General features: G+C 37.7%; 1 non-coding gene across 1 annotated transcript; it reads left to right on the forward strand.

Moving 5' to 3' along the window:
- The first annotated feature begins 16,781 nt into the window (after nucleotides 1-16,781).
- On the forward strand, nucleotides 16,782-16,853 carry TRNAY-AUA (transfer RNA tyrosine (anticodon AUA)). Its single transcript has one exon. It is a non-coding gene; the product is annotated as a tRNA-Tyr (tRNA).
- The last annotated feature ends 456 nt before the right edge of the window (nucleotides 16,854-17,309 follow it).

The raw sequence follows: 17,309 nt of genomic DNA on the forward strand, positions 1-17,309 counted from the left end.
CAGGAGACAAATCATGAAGGGCTTTGTGGGCCTTAATAAGGACTTTGGAACTTTTTCTCTGTAAAATGGACATACACTGGAGGGTTTGAATTGAAGAAGGGGGTAATCTGGTATGTTTTTTTAAAAAACATGCTATGTGTGTGGTGTAAAAATAGACTATAGTGGAACTAATGTAGAAGCAGATACAGTGGGAGCTATTAGAGTAAAGCAGGTGAGAAATGGTGATTTTTGGATTGATGCCGGATCTGTAGAGGGGTGAGATTCTCACTTTATTTCAAAAGTAGAACCATAAGACTTTGCGGATGTTTGGGTGTGGTATATGAGAAGAAGAAAAGCTAAGATGACTCCATGATTTGGGGAAAATAGACATTGCTGTTTTTATTGAGAGGGAAGAATAATATTACATATATAGTGATTTCCAAAGTCTTTCCTAGGACTGTAACAGTTCTCACAAGATATAAGTAAAAGTTCCTCAGAAAGACTGAATTGGTCCAGTACCTCTTCATGTTACTTTGTGAGCATTTTTCACACTTGCTAATGAAATCTCAGGTTGGCAGCAGAAATAAAAATGATTGGTGGAGCTATTAGGGAAATATTCACAGAGGCTAACAACTATCTTGCTTGACAGACAGAAACAATGACTACTTAAGTGGCTCTAGGGACTGGGAGTGGCCTACAAAATCCACTAGCATAAAGAAATGTCAATCTTACTATAGAGTCTCTGACTTCACCATCTGTTTGCTGCTATGAAAGAAATAGAGAAGTTTCCCTGCCATGGTTGGATTTTAAATCAGTACTAAATGTTTAAATGCTAAACATGAAATAGATTTCATTCTCCTTCATAATTAGCAGGAAAACATTTGTCTTTTTTTTTGATCATGAGAGTAGAAAGGAAAACTCTTGGACTATTTAGTCTATTGATACTTTGAAAGTATGATTAGAAAAAAGATACTTAGTAGAAAATTTTTAAGTAGTATATAAAAATAAACCTTCAAATTTGTATAATAGACCAATTTTTTCTTGATATATGCTTTTTGATATTTATGTCTACATCTCATAAAGTCCAGTATAACTTATTGCTAGAGGAAACTATTTTTAAGAAAAAGGTGACAATTTTAAAGTACAATAAAAATATGCATCAGAATGCAAACATCTCTGATAATGACACATATTTTGTATATTATTTTTAATATACTGCATTCTGGGATTCTGTAAGAAAGTGAGAACAAAAACAAAACTTGCCAGGTTACAAAAAGTGGGAATGTTTCCAGATTTTTTTAAATCTTTATTTTATTTTTTATTTACTTTTTTGGCTGTATCATGTGGCTTGTGGGATCTTAATTCCCCACGACTATAGTCTCTTCTAGAGACTCTATGTGAAATTCCATTTCTTGGCCTTTTCTACGTACTTGCAATTCATGATCCATCTTCAAAATTCCATCTTCAAAACTAACAATGGGGGCTGAGTCCTTCTCATATCCTATCGTGCTGACCTCTCCTTCCCTTTCTCTCTTCCATTTTTAAGGAACCTTGGGATTACATTGGACTCACTGGAATAATTCAGGATAATCATCTCAATATCCTTAACTTAATCATACTTGAAAAATCTTTTGCCATCTTAGGTATCATATGCATAAGTTCTGGGGATTATAATGTAGAAAACACTGGTGGGCTGTTACTTGCCTGCCCCACCCCTCAAGTACCCTTATTGCCAGTGGACTCATAACTGGTTATTACTCAGCATCCTTCAGAGTGCCAGGTGCAAAGTCTGAGCAGGGAAGAGATAGCTCATTTACCAAAAAATTGCAAAAATTTTTCCATGTATGTTGCAGATGCTTGAGGAACAGATATGGGAGTGTCTTTTAAGAGTATTAGACCAAGGAGGACTGAATGTAACACTCAGTTCAGTTTAGTTCAGTTGCTCAGTCATGTCCGACTCTTTGTGACCCCATGAACTGCAGCACATCAGGCCTCCTTGCCCATCACCAACTCCCGGAGTTTAAACTCATGTCCATTGAGTCGGTGATGCCATCCAACCACTGACTGAATCAATTTTTGAAATGAGTAAATTTATTAGATATTCTAGATTTTATATATTAACTTGAACAGCTGGAAGTAGCTTTAATAATTTGCTTTGTTGTTGATTGAAACTTAGACTGAAAGAGCTTGGTAGCTGGAACTTCCTTGGCATAATGTAAAGGAGAGAATCTAAAAGTCTGAGAAGGTATGAGTGTTGAAATATTTGTCATGTATGATCTGTTCATTACCTCATCATATATTCTAAAGAGACCCAAAAGATCCTGACTTAACTAAGGCATCAGCTACCAGTGTCCTTAGAAAGCCTAGTAGTGACTGTCTTCTAGTCAGTCATTACTGATGACCACAGGAGATGCTGCCAGTGAGATATATTAGGGGTGATGAGATCCAGAATGGCAGGAGCTAAGTGTCAGTGCTTAAATAGGTTCAGAGACAGTGTAAGTACATTTACAGTAATGGGCAGCAGGAATGAGATGGTAATTTGAATGTTTTAACCAATAGGAATCTTTGGAGAAGGCTGTTTTTAAAGAATGATATATATGGAAAATGTGTTTAACTCATTATTAATGGAATCAACAAATGGTAAAGCTGATTTAATAAAAAACCTATAAGGTAGATAGAATTATTTATAGCCGTGGAAAGAAAGAATGCTAGATTAAGATTTATAAATTACATTTAAGAATATAGGACAGGTAAGGTTTTCTATGGCATGAAAATAATTTGCCTCTCTACAGGACAAAATTTATCTGCATTGCTATAGAAACAGAATCATCTGCTTCACTGTCAGTTTTATACTCACCAACACCTGTCCTTACAGAATTGCAAAATACTATAATCAAATGTACATGCCCCTAGGGGTTAGGTAATCCTTATTAGACAAACCTGTTACAAAAGGATCTAGCAGGACATTGAAAGGACATGCAATCATACATTTGCCTGTTTCCAGGTTTTGGGGTTTTTTTCTCATCAGTCCCTCCTTCAAAACACAAATTCTCTTCTCCCTTGGCCAGAGGCAATCACTGATACTTCCTGTCATTGTAATAAGATTTGTCCTGCATAGAATCATATACAATGTACTCTTTGTGTCTGAATCTTTTGTTAGTATGAAATTATCTAGCTAAATATTTTTTAGTATTTATCAGTGGTTCATTGTTTTGTTGAGATGTATTTGCATTATATGGATATACCAAAATTTGTTTACGTGTTTATCTACTGGTGGACTTTTTGTATTCTTCCTGTTTTTGACTATTTTGAATGAAGTTGCTAAGAATCTTCACATACAAATTTTTATGTGAACATATGACATTTTAATTTCAACTGGGTAAAGAGCTATGAATGGAATTAATAAGTTGAATGTAATGTGTATAGGGAGGCCTGGTGTGCTGCAGTCCATGGGGTTGCAAAGAGTCGGACATGACTAAGCGACTGAACTGAACTGAAAGTGTACACCTTTATAAAAATGTTGCCACAAAGCTTTGAACTGGTGAAATTATTTTACATTCCTTATTGCCAAATTCTGGCTTCAATTGAAGAAAGTAGGGAAAACCACTAGACCATTCAGGTAAGACCTAAATCAAATTCCTTATGACAATACAGTGGAAGTGAGAAATAGATTTAAGGGGCTAGATCTGATAGACAGAGAGCCTGATGAACTGTGGACGGAGGTTCGTGACATTGTACAGGATACAGGGATCAAGACCATCCCCATGGAAAAGAAATGCAAAAAGGCAAAACGGTTGTCTGAGGAGGCCTTAAAAATAGCTGTGAAAAGAAGAGAAGTGAAAAGCAAAGGAGAAAAGGAAAGATATTCCCATTTGAATGCAGAGTTCCAAAGAATAGCCAGGAGATATAAGAAAGCCTTCCTCAGTGATCAATGCAAAGAAATAGAGGAAAGCAACAGAATGGGAAAGACTAGAGATCTCTTCAAGAAAATTAGAGATACCAAGGGAACATTTCATGCAAAGATGGGTTCGGTAAAGGAAAGAAATGGTATGGACCTAACAGAAGCAGAAGATATTAAGAAGAGGTAACAAGAATACACAGAAGAATGATACAAAAAATATCTTCATGACCCAGATAATCACAATGGTGTGATCACTCACCCAGAGCCAGACATCCTGGAATGTGAAGTCAAATGGGCCTTAGAAAGCATCACTACAAACAAAGCTAGTGGATATGATGGAATTCCAGTCGAGCTATTTCAAATCCTGAAAGATGATGCTGTGAAAGTGCTGCACTCAATATGCCAGCAAATTTGGAAAACTCAGCAGTGGCTACAGGACTGGAAAAGGTCAGTTTTCATTCCAATCCCTAATAAAGGCAATGCCAAAGAATGCTCAAACTACTGCACAATTGCACTCATCTCACATGCTAGTAAAGTAATGCTCAAAGTTCTCCAAGCCAGACTTCAGCAATACGTGAATCATGAACTTCCAGATGTTCAAGCTGGTTTTAGAGAAGGCAGAGGAACCAGAGAACAAATTGCCAATATCTGCTGGATCATCAAAAAAGCAAGAGAGTTTCAGAAAAACATCTATTTCTGCTTTATTGACTACGCCAAAGCCTTTGACTGTGTGGATCACAATAAACTGTGGAAAATTCTGAAAGAGATGGGAATACCAGACCACCTGACCTGCCTCTTGAGAAACCTGTATGCAGGTCAAGAAGCAACAGTTAGAACTGGACATGGTATAACACACTGGTTCCAAATAGGAAAAGGAGTATGTCAAGGCTGTATATTGTCACCCTGCTTATTTAACTTATATGCAGAGTACATCATGAGAAACGCTGGGCTGGAGGAAGCACAAGCTGGAATCAAGATTGCCGGGAGAAATATCAATAACCTCAGATATGCAGATGACACCACCCTTATGGCAGAAAGTGAAGAGGAACTAAAAAGCCTCTTGATGAAAGTGAAAGGTGACAGTGGAAAAAGTTGGCTTACAGTTTAACATTCAGAAAACTGAGATCATGGCATCTGGTCCCATCACCTCATGGGAAATAGATGGGGAGACAGTGGAAACAGTGTCAGTTTTTTTTTTTTTGGGGGGGCTCCAAAAATCACTGCAGATGGTGACTGCAGCCATGAAATTAAAAGACACTTACTCCTTGCAAGGAAAATTATGACCAACCTAGATAACATATTAAAAAGCAGAAACACTACTTTGCCAACAAAAGTCCGTCTAGTCAAGGCATTGGTTTTTCCAGTTGTCAGGTATGGATGTGAGAGTTGGACTGTGAAGAAAGCTGAGCACTGAAAAATTGATGCTTTTGAACTGTGGTGTTGGAGAAGACTCTTGAGAGTCCCTTGGACTGCAAGGAGATCCAACCAGTCCATTCTAAAGGAGATCAGTCCTGGGTGTTCATTGGAAGGACTGACACTGAAGTTGAAACTCCAATACTTTGGCCACCTCATGCGAAGAGTTGACTCGTTGGAAAAGACCCTGATGCTGGGAGGGATTGGGGACAGGAGGAGAAGGGGACGACAGAGGATGAGATGGCTGGATGGCATCACCGACTTGATGGGCATGTATTTGCGTAGACCCCAGGAGTTGGTGATGGACAGGGAGGCCTGGCATGCTGCAATTCATGGGGTCGCAAAAATCAGACATGACTGAGCGACTGAACTGAACTGAAGTGAACTGATAGTTTCCTTTGTTGTGCAAAAGCTTTTAAGTTTAATTAGGTCCCATTGGTTTATTTTTGCTTTTGTTTCCGTTACTCTGGAATTTGGGTCATAGAGGATCTTGCTGTGATTTATGTCAGAGAGTGTTTTGCGTATGTTTCCTCAAGGAGTTTTATAGTTTCTGGTCTTACATTTAGATCTTCAGTCCATTTTGAGTTTATTTTTGTGTATGGTGTTAGAAAGTGTTCTAGTTCATTCGTCTATGAATGAATGACCACCTGGTTGACCAGTTTTCCCAGCACCACTTGTTAAAGAGATTGTCTTTTCTCCTTGTATACTCTTGCCTCCTTTGTCGAAGATAAGGTGTCCATAGGTATGTGGATTTATCTCTGGGCTTTCTATTTTGTTCCATTGATCTATATTCCTGTCTTTGTGCCAGTACCATACTGTCTTGATGACTGTTGCTTTGCAGTATAGTCTGAAGTCAGGCAGGTTGATTCCTTCAGCTCCATTCTTCTTTTTCAAGATTGCTTTGGCTATTCAAGGTTTTTTATATTTCCATACAAGTTGTGAAATTATTTGTTCTAGTTCCCTGAAAAATACCGTTGGTAGCTTGATAGGATTGCGTTGAGTCTATAGATTGCTTTGGGTAGTATACTCATTTTCACTCTATTGATTCTTCCAATCCATGAACATAGTATATTTTTCCATGTATTTGTGTCCTCTTTGATTTCTTTCATCAGTGTTTTATAGTTTTCTATGTATAGGGCTTTTGTTTTTAGGTAGATTTATTCCTAATCTTTTATTCTTTTATTCTATTTGTTGCAATGGTGAATGGAATTGTTTCCTTAATTTCTCTTTCTGTTTTCTCATTGTTAATGTATAAGAATGCAAGGGATTTCTCTGTGTTAATTTTATATCCTGCAACTTTACTATATTCATTGATTAGCTCTGGTAATTTTCTGGTGGAGTCTTTAGGGTTTTTTATGTAGAGGATCATGTCATCTACAAACAGTGAGAGTTTTGTTTCTTTTTTTCCTATCTGGATTCCTTTTATTTCTTTTTCTTCTTTGATTGCTGTGGCTAAAACTTTCAAAACTATGTTAAATAGTAGTGGTGAGAGTGGGCACCCTTGTCTTGTTCCTGACTAAGGGAAATGCTTTCAATTTTTCACCATTGAAGATAATGTTTGCTGTGGGTTTGTCATGTATAGATTTTATTATGTTGAGGTATGTTCCTTCTATTCCTGCTTTCTGGAGTTTTTTTTTTTTTTTTTTTAATCATAAATGGATGTTGAATTTTGTCAAAGGCTTTCTCTGCATCTATTGAGATATGGGTTTTATCTGTCAATTTGTTAATGTGGTGTATTACATTGATTGCTTTGCAGATATTAAAGAATCCTTGCATTCCTGGGATAAAGCCCACTTGGTCATGATATAGGATCTTTTTAATATGTTTTTGGATTCTGTTTGCTAGACTTTTGTTAAGGATTTTTGCATGTATGTTCATCACTGACATTGTCCTGTAGTTTTCTTTTTATGTGGCATCTTTGTCTGGTTTTGGAATTAAGGTGATGGTGGCCTCATAGAATGAGTTTGGAAGTTTGCCTTCCTCTGCAATTTTCTGGAAGAGCTTGAGTAAGATAGGTGTTAGCTCTCCTCTAGATTTTTGGTAGAATTCAGCTGTGAAGCCGTCTGGTCCTGGACTTTTATTTACTGGAAGATTTCTGATTACAGTTTTGATTTCTGTGCTTGTAATGGGTCTGTTAAATTTTTCTGTTTCTTCCTGGTTCAGTTTTGGAAAGTTATACTTTTCTAAGAATTTGTCCATTTTTTCCAAGTTGTCCATTTTATTGGCATATAGTTGCTGATAGTAGTCTTTTATGATCCTTTGTATTTCTATGTTGTCTGTTGTGATTTCTCCATTTCGTTTCTAATTTTGTTGATTTGATTCTTCTCCCTTTTTTTCCTTGATGAGTCTAGCTAATGGTTTGTCAATTTTATTCATCTTCTCAAAGAACTAGCTTTTAGCTTTGTTGATTTTTGCTATGGTCTCCTTTGTTTCTTTTTCATTTATTTCTGCCCTAATTTTTATGTTTTCTTTCCTTCTACTAACCCTGGGATTCTTCATTTCTTCCTTTTCTAGTCACTTTAGGTGTAGCATTAAGTTATTTATTTTATTTTTGTCTTGTTTCTTGAGGTAAACTTGTATTGCTATGAACCTTCCCCCTAGCACTACTTTTACTGAGTCCCATAGGTTTGGGGTTGTTGTATTTTCATTTTCATTCATTTCTATGCATATTTTGATTTCTTTTTTTGATTTCTTCTGTGATTTGTTGGTTATTCAGAAGTGTGTTGTTTAGCCTCCATATGTTGGAATTTTTAATAGTTTTTCTCCTGTAGTTGACATCTAATCTTACCACATTGTGATCAGAAAAGATGCTTGGAATGATTTCTATTTTTTTGAATTTATCAAGGCTAGATTTTTGGCCCAAGAATGTGATCTATCCTGGAGAAGGTTCCATGTGCACTTGAGAAAGAGGTGAAATTGATTGTTTTGGGGTGAAATGTCCTATAGATATCAATTAGGTCTAACTGGTTCATTGTATCATTTAAAGTTTGTGTTTCCTGGCTAATTTTCTGTTTAGTTGATCTATGCATAGGTGTGAGTGGGGTATTAAAGTCTCCCACTATTATTGTGTTATTGTTAATTTCCCCTTTCATACTTGTTAGCATTTGCCTTACATATTGTGCTACTCCTATGTTGGGTGCATATATATTTATAATTATTATATCTTCTTCTTGGATTGATCCTTTGATCATTATGTAGTGTCCTTCTTTGTCTCTTTTCACAGCCTTTATTTCAAAGTCTTTTTTATCTGATATGAGTATTGTGCTCCTGCTTTCTTTTGGTCTCCATTTGTGTGAAATATCTTTTTCCATCCCTCCACTTTCAGTCTGTATGTGTCCCTTCTTTTGAGGTGGGTCTTTTGTAGGCAGCATATAAAGGGGTCTTGTTTTTGTCCATTCAGCCAGTCTTTGTCTTTTGGTTAGGGCATTCAACCCATTTACATTTTGGTAATTATTGATAAGTATGATCCCATTGCCATTTACTTTGTTGTTTGGGGTTTGAGTTTATACAACCTTTCTGTGTTTCCTGTCTAGAGAAGATCCTTTAGCATTTGTTGGAGAGCTGGTTTGGTGGTGCTGAATTCTCTCAGCTTTTGCTTGTCTCTAAAGCTTTTGATTTCTCCTTCATATTTTAATGAGATCTTTGCTGGCTGCAGTAATCTGGGTTGTAGGTTCTTCTCTTTCATCACTTTAAGTATTTTCAGCCATTCTCTTCTGGCCTGAAGAGTTTCTATTGATAGATCAGCTGTTATCCTTATGGGAATCCCCTTGTGTGTTATTTGTTGTTTTTCCCTTGCTACTTTTAATATTTGTTCTTTGTGTTTGATCTTTGTTAATTTGATTAATATGTGTCTTGGGGTGTTTTGCCTTGGGTTTATCCTGTTTATGACTTTCTGGGTTTCTTGGGCTTGGGTGGCTATTTCCTTCCCCATTTTAGGCAATTTTTCATCTATTATCTCCTCAAGTATTTTCGCATGGCCTTTCTTTTTGTCTTCTTCTTCTGGGACTCCTATGATTTGAATGTTGGGGCATTTGACATTGTCCCAGAGGTCTCTGAGGTTGTCCTCATTTCTTCTAATTCTTTTTTCCTCTCTGCTTCATTTATTTCCACCATTCTATCTTCCACCTCCTTTATCCTATATTCTGCCTCTGTTAGTCTACTGTTGGTTCCTTCCAGAGTGGGTTTGATCTAGTTATTGCATTATTCATTATTTATTGACTCTTTTTTATTTCTTCTAGGTCCTTATTAAACATTTCTTTCATTTTCTCAATCCTTGTCTTCAGACTGTTTATCTTTAGCTTCATTTGTTTTCAAGATTTTGGATCATTTTTATTATCATTATTCTGAATTCTTTTTCAGGTAGACTCCCTATCTCCTCCTCTTTTGTTTGGTTTGATGGGCATTTATCTTGTTCCTTTACCTGCTGAATGTTTCTCTGCCTTTTCACCTTGTTTAGATTGCTGTATTTGAGGTGGCCTTTCTGTAGGCTGGAAGTTTGTGGTTTGTCTTTATTGTGGAGGTTCCTCCCTGTGGGTGTGGTTGGACAAGTGGCTTGTCAAGGTTTCCTGGTTAGGGAAGCTTGCATCGGTGTTCTGGTGGGTGGAGCTGGATCTCTTCTCTCTGGAGTGCACTGAAGAGTTTTGAGGTGTCTGTGGGTTTGGTGTGACTTTGAGCAGCCTGTATGTTAATGCTCAGGGCTATGTTCTGCGTTGCTAGAGAATTAGTGTGGTATGTCTTGCTCTGGAACTTATTGGCTCTCGGATAGAGCTTGGTTTCAGTGTAGGTATGGAGGCTTTTGGATGAGCTCTTGTCAATTAATGTTCCTTGGAATCAGGAGTTTTCTGGTGGTCTCAAATTTTGGATTTAAGCCTCCTGCCTCTCATCTTCAGTCTTATTCTTACAGTAGCCTCAAGACATCTCCATCCATACTGCACCAATGATAAAACATCTAGGTTAATGGAGAAAAGATTCTCCACAGTGAGATTCACAGAGTTAAGTGGAGAAGAGAAGGGGGAGGGAGGAGATAGAGGTGACCTGGGGGAGAAAAAGGAGAGTCAAAAGTGGGAGAGGGCAATCAAGCCAGTAATCACACTCCTAAGTAAAAATGGATACTGAAGATTGGATCCTTCAAGGTACAAAGTTGATGACAAATACCAAAAACCAAAGATTAAAAATCTAGTGTAGAGGTTAGACTCTCAAAAATACAATATTAAAAAAAACAAAACAAAGTCACAAAAATTATAAAAAACATATATGAAATTTGCTTTCAAAATAGGGTTTTTTTTCCTCCAAGGTAATAGTAGGTTATAAAAATGAAAATTAAAGGAGTAATAAAGGGCTTAAAATTTATTTAGATTAAAAAATGACAATAGTAAAATATATCTGGGAATTTCTCTGGAGCTGTTGCGGGCAGTGTGGGGTCAGTTCAGTTTCAGATAGCTCCTTGTTCCAGCTTATACTTCTTCTCGAGGTTTGTAGGCCCCTTCCGATGTAGTTGGTGCTAACTACAGGGTTTTAATCTGTTGCACCTGTCACTTCCAAAGAGGTTCCCTCAGTTTATTTTGGCTTCTGTTTGCAAGTCTCCTCAGTGTCTAATTTCCGCCCTGACACAGGGGGCAAAGGTGGTCACTTACTTAGGCTCAGTTGTTCGGTCGTGCCGTGGGGAGGGAGGAACACTGGAAACAAATATCACTGGTGTGTGGGGAGTGCTCCCAGTGCCTGGGCCACAGTGGGTTTGCCCCCGCTCACGGCGTGTGTGCCTTCCCATCTACACTGCTCAGGGTCCAGGTTGCTCTGCAGGAGAACTCTCAGAAGTGTGCCCTGGGTTGCATGCACTTCTCAGGTCTAAGCTGCTCAGGTTCAGGTTCTCGAGTACTCCACAAAGGCACAGACTCGGTTGGGCCTGCGTTTTGTGCCCGTCCCAGGTCCGAGCAGCTCAGGCGACCAGGTGCTTGGCGCGCGCACTCTCCCCAGGTGGGGCCGTGCGTCCTATCACCTCCCCGTCCCAGCCGCTCGGTTTCCTGGGCGCACAGCGGGAGCGCCGTCTCAGGTGTGCCGTTTGTCTCCTCTGGGAAACTGATCTCTGACTGCGACCGTCCTGGCGGTTGTCAACTGTCCAGGATCCCAGGAAGACTGGGAGCAACTGGGAGCCTGCTCGCAGTTTGGTAGAGGATGCCATCTCTGGGGCAAGATTGCCCCTCGCTGGCTCTGGCTGTCGCCCGCCTGCCTCTCTACCTCTGGAGGGGATGGGCCAGTTCACAGCCCACTAGCTCTCCTCTGGTATTCGCTCACTCCTTTGCTCTGTGAGCAGCCGGGCAGTGCCTTAGGTTAGAGCTTTCTGCAGGAAAGTTTCTCTCTCTCTCTCTCTTTTTTTTTTTTCTCTCTGGCTATCCCACAGTTTGGATTGCTGTCTCACGTTAGCTCCCTCAGATTGCCCTCAGGGCATTCAGGCCTGGTCCTTACCCTGAGCAATGCAACCCATGCCTCCCTGTTCAGCCCCTTCTTGCTGACAGCAGACATGAACGTCTGCGCTACTTCTCCGCTGGGAGTTGTGGTTAGGCACGTAATCTGTGGGTTTTATTGATTTATTTTTTCCTCCCAGTTATGTTGCCCTCTGAGATTCCAAAACTCCCCACAGACCCGATGGTGAGAGGGTCTTCTGGTGTTTGGAAACTTCTCCTCCTTCACAACTCCCTCCCTGGACAGTTCTCCATCCCTAACTCTTTTGTCTCTCTTTTTATATTTTGTCCTACCTCCTTTTGAAGACAATGGGCTGCCTTTCTGGTGCCTGGTGTCCTCCGCCAGCGTTCAGAAGTTGTTTTGTGGAATTTGCTCAGTATTCAAATGACCTTTCAATGAATTTCTTGGGGAGAAACTGGTCTCCCCATCCTATTCCTCCACCATCATAGAAATCAGTGAATTTTAAAGGAAATCAGTCATGAATATTCATTGGAAGGACTGATGCTGAAGTTGAAGCTCCAATACTTGGGTTACCTGATGTGAAGAATTGACTCGTTGGAAAAGACCCTGATACTGGGAAAGATTGAAGGCTGGAAGGGGGTGACAGAGGATGAGATGGTTGGATGGCTCATTAACTTGATGGACATGAGTTTGAACAAGCTCCAGGAGTTGGTGATGGACAGGGAAGTCTGGCATGCTGCAGTCCATGGGATTGCAAACAGTCAGATATGACTGAGCAACTGAACTGAACTGAGATGTTTTTCTGGAAATCTCTTGCTTTTTCTATGATCCAACAGATGTTTGCAATTTGTTCTCTGGTTTCTCTGCCTTTTCTAAATCCACCTTGAGCCTCTGGAAGTTCTTGGTTCACGTACTATTGAAGCTTCACTTGGAGAGTTTTGAACATGATTTTGCTAGTATGTGAGATAAGTGCAGTTGTGTGGTAGTTTGAACATTCTTTGAAGGAAATGGCAACCCACTCCAGTATTCTTGCCTGGAAAATCCCATGGACAGAGGAGCCTGATGGGCTACAGTCCATGGGGTCGCAAAGGGTTGGACACGACTGAGCGACTAACACACTCTTTGGGATTGGAATGAAAACTGACCTTTTCCAGGCCTGTGGCCACTGCTGAGTTTTCTAATTTTGCTGGCATATTTGTGCAGTGCTTCCCTTGTGGGTCAGCTGGTAAAGAATCCGGCTGCAATATGGGAGACCTGGGTTTGATCCCTGGGTTGGGAAGATCCTCTGGAGAAGGGAAAGGCTACCCACTCCTGTATTCTGGCCTGGAGAATTCCCTGAACTGTATAATCCATGGGGACACAAAGAGTCAGACACGGCTGAGCAACTTTCACTTTCACTTCACTTTTACAGTATCATCTTTTAGGATTTGAAATAGCTCAGCTGGAATTCCATCACCTCCACTAGCTTTCTTCATAGTGATGCTTCCTATGGCCCACTTGACTTTGCACTCCGGGATGTCTGATCAGTAATCACACTGAGCATTTTTCATGTAGTAGTTGGTCATGAGTATGTCTTTTAAGATAGTTGATTAAGTCCTTTGCCTATTTTGGTGGGGAGGAGCTTTTGTCTTCTAAATATTTAGTTGTAAAAGTTCTTTATATGTTGATCTTAAAATTGAGTTTTCAGGTATATATATTGAGGACATTTTTTCTCAGTCTCTGGATTGTTTTTTTCTGTTTTCTTAAATGTGTCATTTATAGAGCAGAAGTTTTGAATTTTAATGAAATCCAAAATGCTGATTTTTCTAAGATGAATGATGCCCCCCCACCTTTGCCTAATCCAGAATCACAAACATTTTGTCCTATGTTTTTTAATAGTTGGCTTATATTTTTAGGTCTAATGGTTATATATATAATCCTCTTTGAGCTAAATTTTTTGTGTGCTCTAGGTTTATGTTTTTCCATATTTATATCTAGTTGTTCTAACACCATTTATTAAAAAATTTACATTTTTTCCCCATTAAAATACCTTTGTCTGTATAGAGATCAAGGCATGGATCAAAGGAACAAAATAGACCTACACATGTATGGTTAATTGATTTTTGACAAATTGTCTTGATTTCTTCAGCTTTATTATATGTCTTGAAGTCAAGTAATGCATGTTCTTCAACTTTGTTCTTTTTAGAAACTATTCGTGGTCTTTTGTATTTCTATACAATTTTAGAATTAACTTACTAATTATTACAAAATGCCTGCTTGTTTGTTGAAATTGTATTAAAACTTTATTTCATTTATGTAGAATTATCTCAACAATTTGAAATCTGCAGAAACATCATCTTATCTTTCCATTTCTTTAGATGTTTTAAACCTTGTCCAACAGTGTTTCAAAGTCTTTAATATATAAAATAGTCACATACTCAGCCAAAGAATTAAATGTATCACTGTGTATACTTCTGAAGCTCTTTTTCTGTATAGCTCTCTCATCTATAGACTATTACTTTGTAATTTCCAGCCACCTAAACTTCCCTCAATACAGCTTTTCACTCTTTAACTCAGTGAAATCATTGTGTTTTCTTTGAAATCTTCTCCATGAACTTAGATGTGGACTGTGCTTCCAGACAGAAACCCAGGGCAATGTAAGTCTCACTGATTTGTTTCCTATCTCTCAATTGTTTAATGTATTTTTGTCCAGTTTTCTCACTGTTAATGGTGAAAGAGCTAGTTGTTTGTTACTCTACCTTGGTCTGAAGCAGAACTCCTAAAAATCATTGTATGTTATGAAATAAGAAAATGATTTAATTTCTTTAATTCTGATTAGTGAGTTCTCAATGCGTTGTTTAAAATTTTTTATTCATTGATTTGAAGTATCAACTTTAGCATAAATTATTTCTTAATTATACTTCTATCTCTATCTGGCTGTGCTATTATCTGTCATTCATATGTTTGTTTATACTTAAAATGTATCTAATAGTTTAATAATAGGAAGTTTAAAATATATTTCAGTATAGTACAGTACCTTCTAATAATCTTACATTTCCTGTAATTGATTATGTGTGATGTGCTATGATGAAAATAGAAATATAAAGTTTTGTATATTTGTCATTAATCCGTAGAATTTTTTTCTTTTATTAAAAATCTAATTTAACTTTATTTTCTGGAGAAGGAAATGGCAACTCACTCCAGTATTCTTGCCTGAGGAATCCCATGGACAGAGGAACCTGGTGGGCTAGAGTCCCTGGGCTTGCAGAGTCAGCATGCCTGAGTGAGCATGAGCACATCAGCCTTATTTTGGTAGATTATGTATTATTCTGAATCTAGTTGTTTAGCATATCTCATGAAGGACAGGAGGGATCGGTCTGAAGAGATGGCCCCTTATTAAAGCAGTTTCACTTTCTGCATGTTGTGTTGTAGATTGGTGGATGGACTCTGTCTGAGCTGTTAGTTAAAAAAACTTTTACATATTCAAAGTAATGTTAATAATTTAAACTTATAAGTGTTAAATGTAATCTAAGGATTTAAGATGAGCAGTCTACATAAGGAGTTGAGAACTTGATTTGTTCAGTCTTATAGCAATAAAAGTGTACTTTTGAAGACTGAAAGATACTGAACTGAACTAAGTAAACAAAATTCCAATAGAGTATGAACTTTTGAAAATGACTATATAGAGATATGAGAAATTCACATATGAAAGCTGCAGTTGAAATTAAGTTTTCAGAAAGAAACATAAATATTAAAAACCTTATGTCAATGTAGAAGATGTAAAAGAAAAAAATTGTTCATTTGACTCAAGAAGGATTTAACTGTGATCATTCATTAATTTATTCAATCTACAAATATTTATTAAGCTTAGTTAGCATCTACAGTATAATGTATTGCCATTTGAGAGAATAATGTGATATAAGAGTTTCTCTTGACTTCAGTGAAGTCACATGTTCATAAAGATCAATTTAATTTTTATACAGATGTTAAAAATGATAAAATATATATATTCTCTTAATGAATATATATATGATTTATTTTATAACATTAATGAAAGCCATGCTAATATTAGGAACTATGTTAGCCTCATATCAGCATTTTCCAGCTTTAAAAATATTGCTTGGTTTTAGTTGCATATTTTATACCAACAACCTAGCAATCTTAACAACTGAAAAAAATTGTCATAAATGTTGCCACAATTTTGATCAATGAGAAAGAAGATCTATAGTTTGTCACTCTGAATTTGCCTTATTCCCTTGGGTTTCCCTTCAACATGAGAAAACAAAAACTTTACTGAGTTCAGTGATTGAGAGAAAGCACTTCCTGGAGGAGCAAGAGATCATGAAAAGGTAACTAAAGATAGTTAAACACAAGATTGTATTCTGAAACTATGCCTCTTGCATGTATACCTCAAGAGTTCAAAATAGCATTATTATTTTTTATACATTTTTATTGCAGTATGATTGACATATAATATTATAGGTTTCAGGTGTACAATACAGTGATTTGCAGATTATATTCCATTTTTAGTTATAAAATATTGGCTATATATCCTGTGCTATACAATATATCCTTGTAGCTTATTTATTTTATACACAGTAGTTTACAAGTATATTTTATTACATCAAAATTAGTTATCTGGGTATTCACGACTACAATGCAGTCTGGGAGGTGTACACTTTAGCTTTCTATTTAGTGCTTAATAATAGATGATATAAGATATCATTGACAAAATTTAGGAATAAGTGATATTTCATGGGAAGATCTATAGAATATTTAGGACTAAGAATTAATCTTATCTTTTTTTTTTTTTTATTATTATTATTTTTTTTTTCCAGTGGGTTTTGTCATACATTGATATGAATCAGCAATGGATTTACATGTATTCCCAATCCCGATTCCCCCTCCCACCTCCCTCTCCACCCGATTCCTCTGGGTCTTCCCAGTGCACCAGGCCCGAGCACTTGTCTCGTGCATCCCACCTGGGCTGGTGATCTGTTTCACCATAGATAGTATACATGCTGTTCTTTTCAAATATCCCACCCTCACATTCTCCCACAAAGTTCAAAAGTCTATCTTATCTTTGACTTCCCTGGTGGCTCAGAGGTTAAAGCATCTGCCTATAATGCAGGAGACCCAGGTTCGATCCCTGGGTTGGGAAGATCCCCTGGAGAAGGAAATGGCACCCCACTCCAGTACTCTTGCCTGGAAAATCCCATGGACGGAGGAGCATAGTAGGCTACAGTCCATGGGGTCACAAAGAGTCAGACACAACTGGGCAACTTCACTTTCACTTTTTCTATTTTTAATAACAGGGTAAATTCCCATAAGGAAACAAGAAAAAGAAAAGAAAAATGACAAGGATTATGACTAAGAGATATTGTAATAGTTAAAAATATACAGAGGTGAAATGTTAACCTCACAACAATCAATAAAATACAAATTAAAAGTCTGAGATACTGTCAAACTGATACTGTTGCTCACATGACCTCTTTATGGCCCCTTTACCTTTATCTTGTCCTAATCATTCACTTCCCTCTTTATGTTCATATTATCTGTGTTTCCTCCCCAGTTGAAGTGAGACTTAGGTGTGCCATTCCAGAACCCTTGAGAATAC

This window comes from Dama dama, chromosome 26 (assembly GCF_033118175.1).
Source record: "Dama dama isolate Ldn47 chromosome 26, ASM3311817v1, whole genome shotgun sequence".
Taxonomy (NCBI): domain Eukaryota; kingdom Metazoa; phylum Chordata; class Mammalia; order Artiodactyla; family Cervidae; genus Dama; species Dama dama.